This window comes from Mirounga leonina, unplaced genomic scaffold (genome assembly GCF_011800145.1).
Source record: "Mirounga leonina isolate KUSES-001 unplaced genomic scaffold, KU_Mleo_1.0 Mir_53, whole genome shotgun sequence".
Classification (NCBI taxonomy): Eukaryota; Metazoa; Chordata; class Mammalia; order Carnivora; family Phocidae; genus Mirounga; species Mirounga leonina.
In genome coordinates, this window is record NW_023270807.1 from 63,341,490 (window position 1) to 63,362,140 (window position 20,651).

The 20,651-nt window shown below is 37.4% G+C and overlaps 1 protein-coding gene and 1 pseudogene across 1 annotated transcript in view; both read right to left on the reverse strand.

Moving 5' to 3' along the window:
* Positions 1-20,651, reverse strand: part of PDSS2 (decaprenyl diphosphate synthase subunit 2) — a 248,986-nt gene that overhangs the window by 226,635 nt on the left and 1,700 nt on the right. The window lies entirely within an intron of this gene.
* LOC118001564 lies at positions 780-3,441 on the reverse strand (annotated as a pseudogene).

A 20,651-nucleotide genomic window follows, 5' to 3' on the forward strand; every position in this document is an offset into this window, starting at 1 on the left:
TATGGCACATTTCTTTCAAAGTGAAACAACCATCATTTTAACAGGAAATAAGCTACCTTTCTTGGAAACTATTCTAAGGGAAAAGTCGAGAGAGTAACCCCTGTGCACTAACAGACTGCTTTCCGATAAAAGCCTATGATGAATTCCATCAGCCTCAGCCCACCATACTCCCAAACTCTGCACTCTCGACTTGCGTGAGCCCTTACGAATTCAAAGATATTTTTACCAATCATGTGAATTCTATCCAAAAACATCCTTCAGTGCCAGAAAGGCTTTATGATTAGGGGTCCATTCTTTTAAGAATATTTATACTGCCTAAATAACTCCAGATGTTTTGCTCTGGTTTTTGGTTAACAGGTGGGGCAGGAGGGCAGAAATCAAAATGAGGACTCTCCCAATTAGAACATTTGCCATTCCATCCTAAATGAGCCCTTTCTTATATTTCTGCCTGATGTTCCAGAATTTAAACTTACGACACTCGTGTGTAATGCCAAAATATGAGGATTTAGATAGGGTTGTTACTAAAAAAAAAAAAAAGGTTTGCGGATAGCTTACACCTAAATTATTTTTACAAAGCACAATCATATGAAACAGAACTTGCTTCCTGCATTGTAATGAACTTGCCAACAGTATGAAGCACTATTTGTAGACAGCTGTTTTTGATAGAGGAGCAAATTATGGAATAACAAATTCTTCATATTTTGCAGAAGTTGTACACCTGCCGATTAGAATTTGTTTTCAAATCCTAAATCTATACTATCTGAAAGCTAATATATATACATATATATTAGAATTTTTAAAATTTTAATACAGTTCAAATCAGTGTGCCAGTTTCATTGACGGTCCTTCATTGCCAAACCTGGGGGCAGGGACTGCTTCAGTTTCTCTGCCTTCTCTTTGTGATGACCAAGGTATAAAGGTATCTGCTGCATTGAACTTTAAACTTCACATTATCCTTATTTTTCTTGATCTTGACAGATTCTGTTCACCTGGCCGTGAGCATAAAGTCCTTGATTTCTTCAATTCTGCGAGGCATGGCCGCGAGGGGCGCAGGGGGCACATGGCTGGCACGGCAAGGGGCAAAAAGCAAGAATGGAAAAGAGCGAGAATTCCGTTTCTGGGCAGTTCTGAAAGCTAATATATTTTCATTCTATATATTACATATAGTCAAAATCACTCAGTAGTGCATTGCACAGCCTCATAAGGAACTTTACACTACTCTTCTTGGTGTCTTCAAGAAGGTGTATGCCAGTCCTGTGAAGATTTCAAAATAAAAAGACTCAATAGCATCTCTCTAATCCATCCCTACAAATGTTATAGCCAGGAAAACTTGCCCCACCTAATCTTAATCAATCCTGCTACAATTTAAGTGCATTTAAGTAATGACTCAAGCAAAGGTGAGGGAAAAGGCAAAGTCCTCTGGTTGGGAAAGGTTTTACTCATTCAATTAAATTCTGTGAGTACTTATTGAAGGCTTTATATGTGTCAAGTATATGCTGGGCAATAGGAATATAAAGACAAAGTCATCTCTTTCAAAAAGATCATAGTCTTAGAAACACTTATATGGAAATCAGAGGCCCAAATAAAGGATCCAAATAGGTCAATTAATCCATGAAGCTGTCAGCTGTAACTGATGCATCTCAAATGGCAAACTGAAGAACATATGCCCAATCTTTTTTCTCCCAGCTTTACTGAGGAATAATTGACTTATACTTATGTATATATTTATATATATACTTAATATACTTATATATATTTAAAATGTACAACATATGCCCAGTCTAAAGGAAGCAGCCACCACTTGACACCAGCTGATCAAGACCCATGGAGAATGAAAACTCAATGGTGTCATATCTTCTGATTTTTAGAAGAGACAGGAAGCTGGAGGAATGAGCAATTTAAACTGGAGAAATCACAGAATACTTATCAAAAAGGCTAATACTTGAGTAAAGTCCGAGTTAAGCAATGTTTACCAGATATGAATGTGGATGGTTTACTTCCTATGGCTACAGCTTAGGGTGGAAGTGGAGAGAGTGGCCGAAGTGACTAGAAAGGACGGAGTGTTTTGCCACACACAGGCCACACTGTATCCTACAGAACATGGGAAGCCACTAAGGGGTCTGTGACTCCGTTATCACAGATGGTTAGAATTTACCTATCTGCAGGAAACTTATCAACCTGCCATTCAGTGAGATTTCGAGATTTGACAGGCATATAAAGAGCCAGGCACCTTGCTTATAATCCATAAAACTAGACTGGGCATCACCATATCTAAACATTTGTCTTAGCCCCCCTAACTACTGGGACATCTAAGTGCTCCCATGGTTCCAGTAGCAGCAATGCCTGCTTAAACAAACAGCAGCCAATTTACCCATGGAGAGGAGTATACTGGAGAATTCTGGGAGATCTATCACTCCCAGATGCTTCTCCTTTAATCTTGGCCAAGAGTAAAAAAGTGAAAGCACCAGGACACCTGGGTGGCTCAGTCGTTAAGCGTCTGCCTTTGGCTCAGGTCATGATCCCAGGGTCCTGGGATTGAGCCCCGCATCGGGCTCCCTGCTTGGCAGGAAGCCTGCTTCTCCCTCTGCCCCTGCTTGTGTTCCCTCTCTCGCTATCTCTCTGTCAAATAAATAAAATCTTAAAAAAAAGTGAAAGTACCTTATTCATTGTTAAAATGACTTAGAGATTACAAAACCTCTTGACAGATATTATTCCCACTCATCTAAGAGACCCTCGGCTCCCTATTTCCTACTTTGCCTGGGTTTGTAACCCATCCACAGCGGCCAATTATATTCATATTCTGAACTCCTGTATACTAAACCAAGAATTCTAAAATCTAATTCAGAGCCACATGTTAATCAGCAACCACTAGTTCCTTCAAACTCCTAACCCATTAGTCAATCCTATTTTACTGGCAATTCATTAATGAAATATAATAAACTCAATGCAAAATTAATCTATATTTTGCTTCAGAAAGGATGTTTATTTTTGCCAAGGATATTTCCTATTCTCCAGTTAGGGAGGGAGAAATAAAACTATGTTGTCACCTAAGTCTTTCATTCAAGACTCACAACAAGATAGCTATTATTATTCCCAATGTTGCTGATGAGAAAACAGAGGGGCTGAGTAGTTAACATGCCCAAACAGCAGCTAATAAATGACATAAGCCAGGGCTGAATCCAGTTCAGTCATGTTCCAAAACTATGTTTTTTCCACTACACCACACAGCTTCACCTGCTACTATTTCTCATGATAACAGTTCTAAGACTCCACTTCTACCTTATATTTATTTGTATAGTGCAGCATATTTTTCAAACTCCACCCCAGTTTTTTCCTAGGTGGACCAGGTAAATGCAGGAGTACTTTTAAATTTAGATTAAAATTCTAAAGTCAGGGTTGCACAGTCAGTTAAGCATCCAACTGAGGTTGAGGTCATGATCTCAGCTCAAGGTCCTGGGATCAAGCCCCATGTCGGGCTCTGCACTCAGCACGGCATCTGCTTGAGATTCTCTCTCCCCTCCCTCCCTCTGCCCTTCCCGCTCATGCTTTCTCTCTCTCTCTCTAAAATAAATAAATAAATCTTTAATAAAATAAAATAGCTTTATATAATTTTATATAAAATTCTAAGGCCAGGACTACCAATTTCTTAGATGCTCGTTTCTGGAGCTCCTTTCTATGTACTCACAAACTTGTATCATACACACTCTATTGTCACTCTTGTGTTTAATCATGGATACTACAGAACAAAAAGTATGTGAGAAAAATATATAATACTTAAAAATTAATAGTACTACATAAAAATGCTTTTAATAAAAGCTTTGTATATACTATATTAGTCCTGTGAAAATAAATGACAATCCTTTTAAGTATATAGCAACAAAAAAGAAATAACCTCAAGTTAGAGAGAAATGGTGAAGCAGATTTGTGAAGCCATTTCTATTTTGAGTATAAAATAAATTTCATTTACTTGTTGATATTTAACAATTTAAGATATAGAAAGCACCTGGAACAAAGCCCCTATAATTATTAAATGTTATACAGAATATGTTCATGCAAATTATCAATGTTTGAAAAATTCAAAACACTACTGTTAAGTTTTTAGAGTATGGTATAATACTTACTAGACCTATCTCTAGCCTCACAACTCTGGAAATAAAATCAATTCAGTTTGCTTAAAAAAAAAAATCTTTGGAGCAAATGAAATAAACTTCCAAGGAGATTCCAAAAGAATGGTAATTTTTAAAACTACTTTTAAGTATTTGTTAAAATGAAGTTTCAGTATACAAAAATAGAAAAAAATGAAAGGTTTTGAGTAAGCTTTGGTGAGTCATAGGAAGGAAAGCAAATGCAGCTGCACTCCATGAACTAAAGATTTGCATCTAGAACTTCATGTAAGTATTAAATCAGAAACAACTATCTGAATGGTTAACATCTAGTGCCCATTTTAAAAACCTACTCCAAGGCAGCTATTTTTAGAAAAACATTCATTCAACTCTTCAAACCACAAGCACAGATGAATATTTTTTGGTAACTAAAGGTCCTCTAAGGTGTTACACATACACACACACACACACACGAAAATTCTGACTCCTGCAAAAGGATAAAGAAGGGATAATTATAGAATACAACAGTATTGATGGAATGCAGTTGGCAATACAGTGGTAATGAGCAATATGAGAAGAGAGAGATGTGGGTATCTGAATCTTAATTGATTAGAATCTAAGCACAAAGAGTTAAGTATTACAGCACTTCAAAACCTATGATCAATTCATCCTTACTAACTGGGCCCAATCCTTGAGTAATACATGGAACATTTTTAAAGGATAAAAATTCAGTCATCCATTATTGCCTTAAGTGATTTGTATTAAAATATTATTTATAGATGTATAAATATAAAAATTATAAACACTGTATGGTTAGAGTTCTTATATAACTAAAATAAATAAAATTACAAATTGAGTACAAAACTTAGTCAAATTGTCATTAATTTACTATGACAGATGATGGTACTTGACCAAAACTAAGCTGCAATTCCCAATATGAAAACGGTTCTTGATGGTCCTGGTAGGTTCTTTGGAAAAAGGGAAGCCCATGGTGTAAAGACGTTATTCTCTCACCACTTTTCTCTATTCAAACTATAAACTTTTATTCATATAACATAGTGCTCTTACTGTGTCTCCGAACGGGGCCCAGAAGATTCTCCCTTCACTCTTGACACCAGAAAAGGATTGGTGAGGGGCCCACTACAATCATTACTAACCGCTCGAATGGCTCTTGCTAGGGCTAAGGACTTGGGTGGAAAAACTACAACTGACATGGACTCCCTAAACTCAGAAAGTGATGGGAGCAGCTCAGGGAAGGTTGGGTGGGTCCGGGTGGTAGCTGTTAACTGCCAGAAGCACAGTGGACATGGTGATCCTAACAGGCGGCAGGGTAATATTAGGTAATCTCAGGCTTTGTTGTGATAGGCAGAAATCCCTGTCTGTATTTCATTAGTCAGACCCAAGAATTCAAATTAAGTGCCATCCCACTAAGATCTGTTTTGATTAAACAAACAAGCAAACAACTCTATATCTAGTGAATAGAGACCCATGTGAGACACTCGAGAGTCAGGACCTCTGGCCCAAATCCAAGACCCACAGTTGTTGAATGAATTGGAGGCCAATTCCCTTATGGAAGATTTTTTTCCCAAATGGATCTCTAGCCATTTACCCAGGTAATCATGAGCTGGTGAAAGGGAAATACCCAATGCCCTTGAGGATGATTACCTACTAGCTCTGAGTTAACATTAATTCTTAGGAATTAAGAATACCACTGGTCCACGAGTCAGACTGACGATTTATGAGTCACGCAGACAGATGGAGTTCTAACTCAGCCTCTTCTCAGAGTAGTCATTGTGAGACCCGAACACATCCTACTTTTCAGATATTCCCACAACCTGACAGACTCCCACAGTGGCTCCCTGGCTCAGGAGGAAGGAATATTACAGTAAAAAGTACAAAGTAGAAGCTGAATGAATTCGATTTCCTTGTCAAAATCACTGCATTTCTAGGGGAAATTTCTCAAATTTCTAAAGGAAAGGTGAGATGTTGATATGAGACAAAGACAAAAGGGCAACAAGTTCTGGGTGGGGAACCCCTTGCTTGAATAACAGGTGTACATACCACCCTCCTCCCCCCACAACTTCATGACTGCATAGACAAGTCAAAAGATGCCTCCACCTACAGTAATGTTGTGTTGAACCAGTAAAAAAGCCCCAATTAATACATCACAGCCCCCCACAGTTTTGGAACAAGGCCATGGCCCTTTCAGCAAGCAAATGAAGGAACTATTTCCTTTTGAGAAAAAGCTCCTGGCTTTTTCCTAGTAGACTGGTGAAAACTGAACAGAACAATATAATATGACCATGCAATCTAGTACCTCAACATTAATCGTTATTGGATGCATTTAATTCTCAATGCCAGCAGGCCATCATCAAGAAAAACAGGTGCAGGCCCAAATGGGATCTGAAGGCACAATTACATTGCCTATCAGATCATTTATACTCCCTAAGAGTGAACTGTACCCTGCTACATGCCACCTACCCTTCAACCTGCACCTATGGCTTCAGGTGGCCACTAAGCTCAGGATTAAGGGGGGTGTCCTGCCCAGAACCTATTCTCCCTTTGTCTCATAACACTTCACTTTCCTTTAAGGAAATTCCTTTCCCTTATTCTATGAGGTCTGAGCTGGTCTGAAATATAGTAGTTAGCCCCTAACTGACTAAAGGAGAGGCCAATGACCCAGGCAGGGCTACTAACAGTACACAGTTTGCCAGTAAAGAAACTATCTACAATAGTTATAAGATGAAAGAAAGGCCAAATTAATCCTCCCTCACAGGAGTTTGAGCTTTAAGGAGCCCTATGAGGATAAACGGCAGCCAGAGCCAAAACTTCCTGACCACAGTGCTGTCAATGCAGAGAACAGTGCAACAGTGCAGAGAAATTGTCCCTAAATTCATGCTTCTGATAACCCTTAAGAGCTCCCCCAGTTTCCATTCTTCCTAAGGCCTGATTTTCTTAACTCCCCCTTTGAAACTGTGATCCATCTAGTGTCCTTCCAATAAATTTCTTATATTTGCTTAAGTAATCCAAAATCAATTTCTTTCTTTGCAACCAAACAACACTAACGTTATTCTATACCCCTTCCTAAAAGATCATAAATCCCTACGGCTTCAAATCTTACCCTCCAACTCTAGCTCGTGTCTACTTCCATTAGGAGCACTGGATCCATTCTAAAAGCATTTTGGACATCTCCACATGCCACAAACACTTCAAGTTCAATAAATCTACAAAATTTCCCCCTATACTCTGTACCCAAACATGCTTCTCCTCCTGTGTGCCAGGAGGTACCAATTAATGGTATCTCAACATACTCAATTATTCAGCTGACTTCAACTCTGTTCTCTTAATCTCAAAATTACCAAGTCCTGTCAACTCCACTTTGCAAATGTACCTTAAATCCATTTTTTATAATTCACCTCCACCACCAGTGCCCAAGTGTATACCCTACCCTCATCATTCCTTTATCACCAAGAACATTTCAATTTTCAATATTTAATTCAAGTCATCTCATTGAGCATTCTTGATTCATTAGCCCCCTGCCTAGTGGACCCCTCTATTCTTTGTGTCTTCATTTTATTTGAAAATACTTTGTCCAACATGTGTAGCATTTTATTACACTTATTGTTTTATGCATCTATTTCCCTTATTTGAATATAAATTTTGAGGGGTAGGGGAGATGTGGTCCAGTGCCTTGTGTTCTTTGAATCCCCTGGTAATAAGCACAGTACCTGGCCACTAGGGGACACACTTGACCAGCTGCTGAAAGAAGAAATGAATGGAAGAATGAAACTGGACCCCTATCTTACACCATTCACAAAAATGAACTTGAAGCAGATTTTAGACTTATATGTAACACCTGAAACTGTAAAACTCCAAAAGAAAATAAAGAAAAACTCCTTGACATTGGTCTTAGGAATGATTTGTTGAATATGACACTAAAAACAAAGGCAACAAAACAAAAAATAAACAAGTAATACTACATCAAACTGAAAGCTTCTGTACAGCAAAGGAAACAATCAACACAATGAAAAGATAACTACAGAATGGGAGAAAATATTTGCAAAACATATATCTCAATAGCAAAATCATAATAACAATAATCCAATGAAAATATGGGCAGAGGACCTGAAAAGACATTTTTCCAAAGAAAACAGAGATGGCGATCAAGTACATGAAAAGGTGTTCAACACTAATCATTAGGGAAATGTAAGTCAAAACTACAATGAGATATCACTTCACACCTGTTAGGATGACTTTTAATGAAAGACAAGAGATAGTAAGTGTTGGCGAGAATGAGGAGAAAAGGAAACTCTTGTGCACTATTGATGGGAATGTCAATTGGTACAGCCATTATGGAAAACAATATGGAGGGTCCTGAAAAAATTAAAAATAGAACTATCACAAGATCCAGAAATCCCACTTCTAGGTATCTATCTGAAGGAAATGAAAACATTGCCTTGAAGTATTATTTACACTCCCACGTTCAGCATTATTCATGATAGCCAAGATATGGGAACAACTTAAGCCAAGATATGGGAACAATTCATCGACTGATAAATGATAATGAATATGTGATATACAAATACACACATACACAGTGGAATATTATTCAATCATGAGAAAGAAGGAAATCCTGCCATTTGCAAAAACATGGATGAACCCAGAGGACATTATGCTAAATAAAATAAACCAGACAGAGAAAGACAAATACTGTATGATCTCACTTATGAGAAGTGGAATCTGAAAAAAAGGGGGAAAAGGGGGGGGGTGTCAAACTCAACCCACATAAAAAGACAGTAGAATGATGATTACCAGGTACTGGGGGTAGGAAAAATGGGGAGATGCTGGTCAAAGGGTATAAGCTTTCAGTTATAAGAAAATAAATACTGAGGATCTAATGTACAGCATGGTGACTCTAGTTAATAACACTTTGTTGGATACTTGAAATCTATGAGAGCAGATCTTGAGCATTCTTACCACACACATCGGCACACACACAAAGGTAACTGTGTGAGGTAATCATTCCACAATGTATACATATATCAAATAATCATGCTGTACACTTTCAATATATATAATTTTACTTGACCATTCACCTCAATAAAGCTGGGCAGGGGGAGAAATGAAGAGATTATAGCAAGCTTCTCCCAGGTCTTCCTGCCTCCAGTTTTTCTTTTCTGCAACCCACAACCTTCACAGCTGCAAAAGTCAGCTTTCAAAAGACATATCTATTCCAGTCTTCTCTACTGCTTAACCTTAGTGGTCTCCGATGACCTCAAAATAAAATTAGATCTTAACACTACATAAAGAAGCTCCTCAAAATCTAGCTGCTTTTCCTTTCTTTTATTTTTAAAACACTTTAATTCACAGCAGTTTTATTTACAGTAGCCAAAAGCCAGAAACAATCAAAATGTTCATTTAAGGTGAACAGATAAACAAATTGCTTATATCCATGCAAAGGAACACCCTTTAGCAATAAAAATGACACATTTGATAACATTCACTAACAATAAAACGTATCCATTTTAAGTGTACAGTAAAATGTTTTGCCAAATGTATACACCTACGTAACCACCACCACAATAAAGATATGATATATTTCTAGCAACCTAAAATTTCCTTTGTTCCCCTTTATGGCCCCAAGCAAACAACCAAAGTAGATGCTTCCTGTTACTGTAATTTTACCTATTCTAGATTTTCCATGTAAATGAAATCATACAGTATGCACTCCTTTGTACCTGGCTTCTTTCACTCAGCATAGTGTTCTTGAGATCCATCCATGTTACTGAGTGACTCATTAATCAATTCATTTTTCTTTCTGAAGGACATTCCACTCACCTTAGACATTTAGATTGTTTCTGGTTTATGGCTACAGTAAATAAAACTGCTCTGAATAATTGTGTTGAAATCTCTGACTGCACATTTGTTTCCATTCCCTACCATTTCAATACCCAGGAGTGGAACTGCTGAATTATAAGGTACAAGGGGTACACTTAACTTTTTAAAAAAAAGACCAAATAGTTCTTCACAGTGGTTGTACCATTTTACAGTCCCATTAGCAGTACAGGACAGTTCCAGCTGTTCCACATTCTCACCAACATTTATTATGCTCAGACTTCCTAAAGTTAGCCGTTCTTGTTTGTATGCAGTGACATCTCATTCTGGCTTTACTTTGCATTTTCAGGTGACTAATGATGTTAAGCATGTTTTCACATACTAATTGGCTAGGTAACTTCTTTTGTAAAATGTCCAAATCTTTTCCAATTTTTGAACTGGTTGTCCTCTTGAGTTGTAAGACTTCTTTGTATGTTCCAGCCCTTTGTCAGACATGTGTATATTTTCTCCCACTCTGTGGCTTGCTGTTTTCTTTTCTATCTATCTATCTATCTATCTATCTATCTATTGAGAGGGAGAGAACACGCACGCGCAAGAGCAAGAGGAGGGGCAGAGGGAGAGTGTCTTCAAGCACACTTCCCACTGAGCGTGGAGCCCAAGGAGGGGCTCAAGCCCACAACCCATGAGATCATGACCTGAGCCTAAATCAAGAGTTGGACGCTCAACAACTAAGCCACCCAAGTGCCCCATTGGCATTTTATTTTCTTAACAGCATTTTTAAAAGTGCAGTTTTAAATTTCAATGAACTCTAGTTTTTCTTTTATAATTTTTTCTTTTACACTTCATGCTTTCTAAAAATTCTCTGCTTACTTCATAGTCACAATTTTTTTCCTGTATTTTCTTTTAGAATTTTCAAATTTTAGCTTTCACGTTTAGGTATAGGATCCATTTCAGGGTCACTGTTCTTTATGGCATGAGGTTTTTGCCCCAGCACCATTTGTTGAAATACTATCCTTTGCCCACTGAACTGCCTTGCTACCTTGTTCAAAATATGGATTACCATAGATACATGTGGGTCCATTTCAGAACTATATTCAGTTATAGTGATGTATACGTCTGTCTGTATACCAATCCGTCACAGTTTTGCTTATTATAGCTATCTAGGAAGTTTTAAAACCATGTAATGCTAGCATTACAGGGTTATTTTTCAAAATTGTTTTAGCTATTGTGGATCTTTGCAATCACAGATTAATTTTAGAATCAGCTTATCAATTTTGACAAAAAATCATCTGTAGAAATTTTGATTGGGATTATGCTAAATCTACAGATGAATTTGGAAAGAACTGACATTTTAATAGTATTAACTCTTCCAATCCATGAACAGGGTATATTTAGGTCATCTTTGATTTCCTCATCAGTGTTTTATAGCTCTGAATGTACAGACCTTGTATATATTTTGTTAAAATTTATCCCTCAGCATTTCATGTTTTTGATACTATTGCAAACATTTTGCAAATCCATGTTCCCAACTGTTCATTGCTGACATAAGCAAACACAATTGGTTTGTATATTTTGACATTATATGCTTTATGCTTGCTATACTCACTTATCAATTCTAGTAGCTTTTTTGTAAATTCTTAGGGATCTCTTAGCATGTGATGTAATTTAGTAATTAAGACTTGCTTTTCTTTTCTAATCCAATATGCCTTTAAATTATTTTTCTTGACTGGCTAGAACTTCTGGTAAAATTTTAAACAGAAGAGATAAGGAGAATCTCCTTGAGTCCTGTCCTAGAAAACATTCAGTCTTCCACTATTAAGAATATTAGGTATTATTTTTCATGGACCCTCTATATCAGATTTTTAAGAATTTTTTTTTAAAGATTTTATTTATTTATTTGACAGAGAGAGACACAGCGAGAGAGAGGGAACGCAAGCGGGGGGCAGTGGGAGAGGGAGAAGCAGGCTTCCCGTGGAGCAGGGAGTCCCGTGCAGGGCTCGATCCCAGGACCCTGGGATCATGACCTGAGCGCAAGGCAGACGCCCAACGACTGAGCCACCCAGGTGCCCCTCTATATCAGATTGAAAAGGGTACCTATTGCTATGGCTTCAGTTCACTTATCTTTTCTTCTTAGGGTCTAATCTGCTGTTCAGCCAATCCAGGTAATTTTTTTCCTTTTACATATTGAACTTTCAGTTACAGATATTACTCTTGGTATATATTTTTTCTATCACTTCTATCATTATTCATGTTTTCTTTTAAAAACTTGAGCATAGGAACCCTCCTACACTGTTGGTGGGAATGCAAGCTGGTGCAGCCACTCTGGAAAACAGTATGGAGGTTCCTCAAAAAGTTGAAAATAGAGCTACCCTATGACCCAGCAATTGCACTACAGGTATTTACCCCAAAGATACAAATGTAGTGATTCAAAGAGGCACCTGCACCCCAGTGTTTATAGCAGCAATGTCCACTATAGCCAAACTATGGAAAGAGCCCAGATGTTCATCAACAGATGGGTAAAGAAGATGTGGTTATATATATACAATGGAATATTAACACAGCCATAAAAAAAGAAATCTTGCCACCTGCAACAACGTGGGTGGAACTAGAGGGTATTATGCTAAGCAAAACAAGTCAATCCAGAGAAAGACAATTATCATATGATCTCACTGATATGTGGAATTTAAGAAACAAAACAGAGGGTCATAGGGGAAGAGAGGAAAAAATAAAACAAGATAAAACCAGAGACGGAGAGAAACCGTAAGAGATTCTTAATCATAGGAAACAAACTGAGGGTTGCTAGAGGGGAGTGGGATGGTGGGATGGGATAACTGGGTGATCTACATTAAAGACGGCATGTGATGTAACAAGCACTGGGTATTATATAAGACTGATGAATCACAGACCTGTACCTCTGAAACCAATAATACATTATATGTTAATTGAATTTAAATTAAAAAATGTTTTTAAAGTTAAAACAAATAAAAATAAAAACTTGAGCATATTTATAATAAGTCTTTGCTGATTCCATCATCTGTGTCTTATGGATCTGTTTCTACTGACTGATTTTTCTCCTGGTATGTGTCATATTTTCCTGCTTCTTGAAATGTCCTGTAAGTTTTAATTGGATATTGGATATTGTTACATTGTGCTGTTGAGTGTCTGGATTTTATAGTCTTCCTTTTAAGAGTTTTGGTGTGATTTGGCTGGCAGTTCAATTACTTTTGGGACGGCTTGATCTTTTTGAGACTTGCTATTTAGCTTTGTTAGGGAGGTTCTAGAGCAGGCTGGACTCTAAAATTGGTTTATTCCTATTACTAAGGCATAATTGTCTGGGGTCTCCACTGAGTGCCCGGCTATTCAACAAAGTCTTTCCATAATGTCCAGTTAGAACTCAAATGCCTCCCAGTTCTGTGAGAACTCTGAGGACTGTAAAGCTTATAGCTCCCCAGCCTCATGGATTTTCACCCTATGCATGTGCTGTTTATACTCCAACAACAGACTCAAGTGGGCACCTCAGATTTCTGGAACCTTTCTCTATATACTCCCTCCTCTTCTGTATTCTGCCCCACAATTTCCAGCTGCATTCACTTCCCCAAAATCTGATCTGTCTCAAATTCACCAATATCACCATCCTCTGCTTGAGTTCCCTTCTCTGTGTTGCTATTTGGAAAATACCTCCCAGCACAAAGCCAGAGTGAAAGTTTTCACCTCATCGGTTTTCCCTTTCATAGAAATCACAATCCTGTACTGCCTCGTACTCCAAGAATACAATTGTTTCATATTTTTGGCCCAGTTTTCTATATGTTTACAGTGGAAGGTAAAGTTTAGCATTGGTTACTCTGTCTTGGCAGAAGCAGACATATATGTTCAACCTATCCTTTTTGTCTCATCCCATCCCACGTTCAGCCCACACCAAACTACTAACTTCCCTACCCCTGGCTAAGCAACTTCTTCTGCTTTAATTTATTTTCCTGCCTTGGTCATTTCCTTTTCATCCAACATGACCCAACTCTTAGGTCATTTCATCTTTGTAAAAGTCTTCAATTTTCTGTAGAGATTTGTTTGATCCCTCTCTGTCTCTACAGCATATTGTTCACACATACTATAGCATTTATCCCAACGTACTCTCACTATTAGCACATCTCCCCACTAAAATGAATTTCAATAATGAAAATTGCTAACATTTGGATACTTTCTATGTGCCAGATACTGTTCTAAGCACTTTACCTATATTTACCCATTTAATCTTCATAAAACCCTAAAATATAGGTACTATTATTATCCTCATTTTACAAATGAGGAAACTAAAACACAAAGAGGTTAAGGAAATCACCTGAGATCACATAGCTTGGTAGTGGTAGAGACAGGATATAAATCTAAACAGTCTGATTCTAGAGCTCATGCTCACTATACCGTCTCTGATGAATTCCTGAAGGGAAGCAACTGTGTCTTATTCTTGTTTGTACATTCCATGCCAAGAGCACCTCAAATATTTGTGGAATGAATTAAAATTTTTAATTTTCTCTTAGTCATCCAAAAAAAAAAAAGTCCTTCATAAGTAATGCAGGTTTTCAGTCAGTAATTACAGAACTGAATCTAGAAAGGGTCTTTTATAAACATGGAAGAGACTAAAATTAAATTTCTAATAATAAATTCAAAGATCTCTGAAGAATTTTAACATGCAGAAAAGACTAGTAAGGTTTTATAGGTAGCCAAGTAACTGTAGTGAACTCAGTTAGGAACAAAAAGTCTCTGCTAAGGAATCAACATCCCCTTAGAGAGAGATGAAATGTCATAATCTGTGACCGCTAATTGCATACTAAATTAATCCTATCTATCTAAATGTGCAATAGAGATCAAGACAAAAGTAAAAAGACAGAGTATTTAAACAAAAATTTAATCCTAAAAGCCAAATGTGTCAACAGTAATCAATGAAAACAAATAAGGCCATATTGCTCAGTGAAATCAACTATGTATAAACAACAAAAATTTAATTCTGTACGAAAAAAGTATATCATTACCTTAGAAACAATAAAGTATCCTCCATTTGATTATTAAGAGCGTTTAAGTTCTTGACAGTAGGTATATATAAAACTAAAAGTACTTCAAACGAAGTAATACAGGTACCCCTGCCTTTCAAAAGTTCACGTTAAAGGCACTTTGCTTTACAAAAGACATACATTAGTACATTTTCACTAACCAAAAGAAATACAAAGAGGATTTTCACTTTTATGAAAAAAGGCAAAAAGCAAAACTAGCGTTCAGTGTTTGTTTTGCAGTGAGCCCTTATGGAGGCAGGGTGCACCCCGAGCAGTGAGAGTGGTACCGCCAAGCTCCCTCCCTGGGAACTACACTCACCAGCTCAGCATCAAGGTGCCGTGGCTTTGAACTGTGTCTGTGAGCATCTGTGCTTTATCTCGATTTATTTTGTGCATTTGTTAGCAAGACGTGTCGTAAGATATCAAAAAAAGCCTAAGGGAGATTATTTTTTGGGTCTGGGAATACTCAAAAAATTTTCCATATAAATTAATGGTAATTGCTTCTTTTGCTTGATGCCATTTTGGCTTATGGAAGGTTTCATAGGAATGCTCTACTTTCAGGTAGTAGGGGAGATCTGTAATGATTTATACAGAAATTTAAATGATTAAAAATAAAAAATATATATTTTGCACAAGTGGATAATCACATTTAATCAGCAAGATAATAATGAACCATAGGGTACAAGTTGTGAAGAAGTGAGGGTTTGATGCACTGTTGCTACTTTCAACCTCCACCACATTACCAATCTACATCGCATACCTGGCCTTCTACTCCATCCTACAGCCCACTGTCCAGCTTGGACAGGTCCGCAATCCCTCATCCCAAGTCCCTGAAACCAATTCAAAATTTTTCTAATTTTAGGAAAGTGCATTTACGCAGCGCTCCAGCAGATCTGGGGCAGCAGCCTGTAATCAAACACATGAATATTTCTGCAGCAAAATGCATGAATATTCACATTAAGTGGAATACAGAAAGACTGTAAATAATCTCACATCAGCTCAGGTCAGATTTATGAGCCTGAAAAAACATTCTGTTTTCTGAGCCTTTAGGATTTTTAAATAGTAGGAAAAGGACTATAGATTTGTGTTACCACATTGCATCCAATCTGCTCACTCCCTGTTTGAGAAACGACATTAGCTCCCTTACCTGCCATATTCAATTACAACACTAATTTCTATACTAGTCTAGAAATGGCAGCACCTTTGGAAATCATTTATTCAAAGTCCTTACTTCACTGCTTAAGAAACTAAAGCCCAGAAAACATGGAATAACTTGTCTAGGGTCATAATGTTACCTACTGACAGAGAGAAAACTAGAACATGCAGGTCTCCTCTCTCCCAGGCCTACTGTTTGTTGGTTCATTCACTTATTCATTCTCTCTCTCAATTCAAAGCGACTCTTCTCAACTTTTTAAAATAATGGAATAATTACAGACTCACAGAAAGTTCAAAAATAGTATAGCGTCTACGTATCCTTCATCTGGCTTTCCTCAGTATTCAGCTGTAATACAGTATGAAAACCAAAAATTAACACTGGTACATTAGTGTTAACAAAACTACAGACCTAGGGAGCCTGGGTGGTTCAGTCAGTTAAGTGAATGACTTGGTTTTGGCTCAGGTCATGATCTCATAGACTGTGAGATTGAGCCCCACATTGGGCTCTGCGCTCAGCATGGAGTCTGCTTGGATTCTCTCCCTCTGCCCCATCTCCCTGCTCGCTCTCTCTCAAATAAATAAATAAATCTTAAAAAAAAACAAACTACAGCCTTATTCCATTTTCAGCATTTTTCTTAGCCTGTATTCATTTGTATGTATAGGTGTACATAGTTCTAAGCACCTTTATCTTATGTATAGATTCATGTAACCGCTATCAAAATCAAGATACTGAAATATTCCATCACCACAAAATACCTCTTTGTATTTACACCCTCCCGGCTCCCCACAGTGTCCCTGACTCTAGCAAGCATTAATCTGTTCTTCATCTCCATAGTTTTGTCACTTTGAGAATGTTGTATAAATGGAATCATATGATATTGTAGGGGCCAAGGGCAGGCTGTCCCAAGATTGGCTACTTTGGCATGAACATTATTTTGAGTTAAAAGCAATCGAAACCCAGCAGATCAAGGGAAAACTCTTTACCTCCCCCTCAACTGCATGCTCATACCAGGAAGAGAGCTATTAACAGAGATTCCTCTTTACCTAAGAAACTTATCTGACTATAATAGGGCAACATTTGTTTTCCAAACATCTCCTTTCACCTTAGTGCTAATCATTATCTTTCTCCCCCTTAGTAATATCCAGACCCCCACCCCTCTCCATGCTTCATTTCTTTGGAATTTCATGTCTATGTGGATTCCCCATACATATGCTATTAAATTTGATCTTCTCCTGTTAATCTGCCTCATGTCATTTTGATTCTTAGACAAGCTAGAAGGGCCTTGAAGGGCAGAGGAAATTCTTCCTTTCCAACAATATATAAACTTCTGAGATTGACTTTTTCTTTGTGGTAAAACACACATAAAATTTACCATCTTAACCATTTTTAAGTGTACAGTTCAGTATAGTCACAATGTTGTGCAACCAATCTCCACAACTTTTTCATCTTACAAAACTGAAAATCTATACCTTTTAAATGACAACTTCCCATTTCCCCCTCCTTTCAGCCCCTGGCAACTACCATTTTACTTTCTCTGATTGTGACTATTCTAGATACCTCATATCAATGGAATCATATAATATCTATCTTCTTGTGGTTGGCTCATTTGACTTAACATTATGTTCCAGAATTTCCTTTTTAAGGCTGAATAATATTCCATTATATGTACACAATATTTTGTTTATCCATTCACCTACTGATGGACATCTGGGTTGCTTCCACCTCTAGGCTACTGCAAATCATGCTGCCATAAACATGGGTGAACAGATATCTCTTTCAGACTCTGCTTTCAATTTTTTGGGCTAAATACCCAAAAGTGAAATTGTTGGATCACAAGGTAATTCTTTAATTTTTTCTGAGGAACCACCATACTGTACTCTGTAGTGGCTTTTTACATTCCCACCAGTAGTGTGGATTGACTTATTCCGTTCACCATAATTCTTTCCAGATTCATTCAAATTGTTGTATGAATAAATAGTTCAGTTATTTTCATTGTTGAGCAGGGCTTCATTGCATTGCTGCAACACCATTTGTTCAACAATTCATCACTGAATGACATTTGGGTTATTTCCAGTTTGGGGCTATTACATATAAAGTTGCTATTAACATTTGTGTATAGGTTTTGACGTAAGTTTCTACTTCTCTGGAGTAAATTCTCTGGAGTACGATTGTTGGGTTGTATGGGAAGTGTATGTTTAATTTTATAAGGAACTGCCAAGCTGTTTCTCAGTGTGGCTGTACCATTTTTACATTCCCATCAGCAATGTTGAAAGAAATCTCGTTTCCTTTCTCTGCATCTTCACAAGGACTTCAGATTGTCAGTACTTAACATTTTAGCCTGTCCAGTAGGTAAGCAGCAGTTCCCATCATGGTTTTAATTTACATTTTTCTAATAGCTAATTTTACATATGCTTACCTGCCACCTTTTCATATACTTACTTGTCATCTCTACAGGCTCTTTTTGCTCCTTTTCTAATTGTATTGTTTACTTTCTTACCACTGACTTTAGAGAGTTCTTTACATATTCTGGAAAGAAGCCCTTCAGATATTTGATTTGCAAATATTTTCTCCTAACCTCTGGCTAATCTTTCCATTCTATTAAGATGGTCTTTTACAGAGCAAAGACTTAAATTTTGATGAAGTCGAATTCCTGATTTTTTTCTCTTATGAAATGGGGTTTTGGAGTTATGTCTAGTAACTGTTTATCTAGCCCCAGATCCTGGAGAGGTTTTCCTATGTTTTCTTCTAAAAGTTACATAGTTTTACATTTCACATTCAAATTCGTTTTACATTGATCTCACAGGTATCCATTCTCCTTTTTTTTTTCCTTTTTTTAAGGTGTGAGGCTTAGGTCAGGGTTCATTTTTTTGCTGGTGATGTCAATCATTCCAGCACCTTGTTGAAAAGACTATTCTCCCTCCATTGAATTGCTTTTGCACCTCTGTCAAAAATCAATTGGGCATATTTGTGTTGATCTATTTCTGGGTTCTCTATTCTGTTCCATTGATCTGTCTATTCCTCTGCCGATACCACACTGTCTTGATCAATGAAATTGATATCAAGAGTATTGTATCAATACAGTAGAATGATTCCTCCTACTTTCTTTTTTTTTTTTTTTTCCTAACCTTGTTTTTTTTTAAGGTTCTAGTGCTATGAGAACATGGAGTAATCTGGACTCAGACATTGCTCATGAGAGTGTCAGCTGGTACAATCACTTTGGAAAACAATTTGCTATTATTTACTAAAATTGAACACGTGCATACACTCCTCCTCCATCTATTCTCTCAAGACAAATACACCTGGAGACATGTGCAAGCACATTCACAACAGCATTTTTCATAACACAAAAATGCAAACCACCTAAATGCTGATTGAAAGAAGGCTATGGCATATTCGCACAATAGGATTTCATGTACCAGTGAAAAACTAATGAAGTACAATTAAACACGACATGGACGAATCTTGTGATAAATACAAACAATTATGGATAAAAAAGTAAGCATAGCAGACTACAAGCAATAAGCTACCATATTTATAAATTTCAAAAGTGAGCAAAATTTAACACGTTATTATTTAGAGAAACACCAATATAACTTTTAAAAAGGAAAAATAAACACAAAATCCAGCACATTGGGGTTCAGGAACATGGACTGGGGAGTACAGACAGTTTCAAAAGGATTGGTAGTTAAGAGTTTTTAAGTTGGATGGTAAGCTCTTTAGTTTCATTACTAAGCTTTAAAACATATAAGTACATGCGGTTTTTGAGTGTATATCATCTAAAATCAAAAGAGAACATTCCAGCTACAGGAGAAGTTTAGCCCACTCATTAAGACGGCATGCCTGATACTGGAAACAATGCCAACAAGTAAAATCACTTTATTATTGCTATTTGGTCACTTCTGTAGTAATAAAAAATGACAGGTGTCTCAACAAATTATAGCAAGGGGGAGAGCAAGGGAAGTGGGGGTGGCTACATAAAAGGACAACATACGGGATCCTGTAGTGATAGATATGTTCTGCATCTTGACTATATCAATATCAATAATCTACTTGTGATACTGCATTATAGGTGTGCAAGATGCTACCATTGGGAGAAACCGGGTAAAGGGTACACTGGATCTTCTGTATTATTTCTTCCAACAGCATGTGAATCTATAATTACCTCAAAATAAAAGTTTAATTAAAAAAAAGGAAAACGGGGGGCGCCCGGGTGGCTCAGTGGGTTAAGCATCTGCCTTCGGCTCAGGTCATGATCCCAGGGTCCTGGGATGGAGCTCCACATCTGGCTTCCTGCTCAGCGGGGATTCTGCTTCTCCCTCTCACTTTCCCTCTGCCCCTCCCTCTGCTCGTGTTCTCTAATAAAAAAATAAATTTTTTTTTTTAAAGGAAAACGTGAAAAAAAAGATAATTTCTGCCTAGGGTTTCTCCACCTTGGTACTATTGACATTGGGAGGCCCGTAATTCTTCATTGTAGGGGCTGTGCTGGGCATTACAGGGTGTTTAACAGCATCCCCT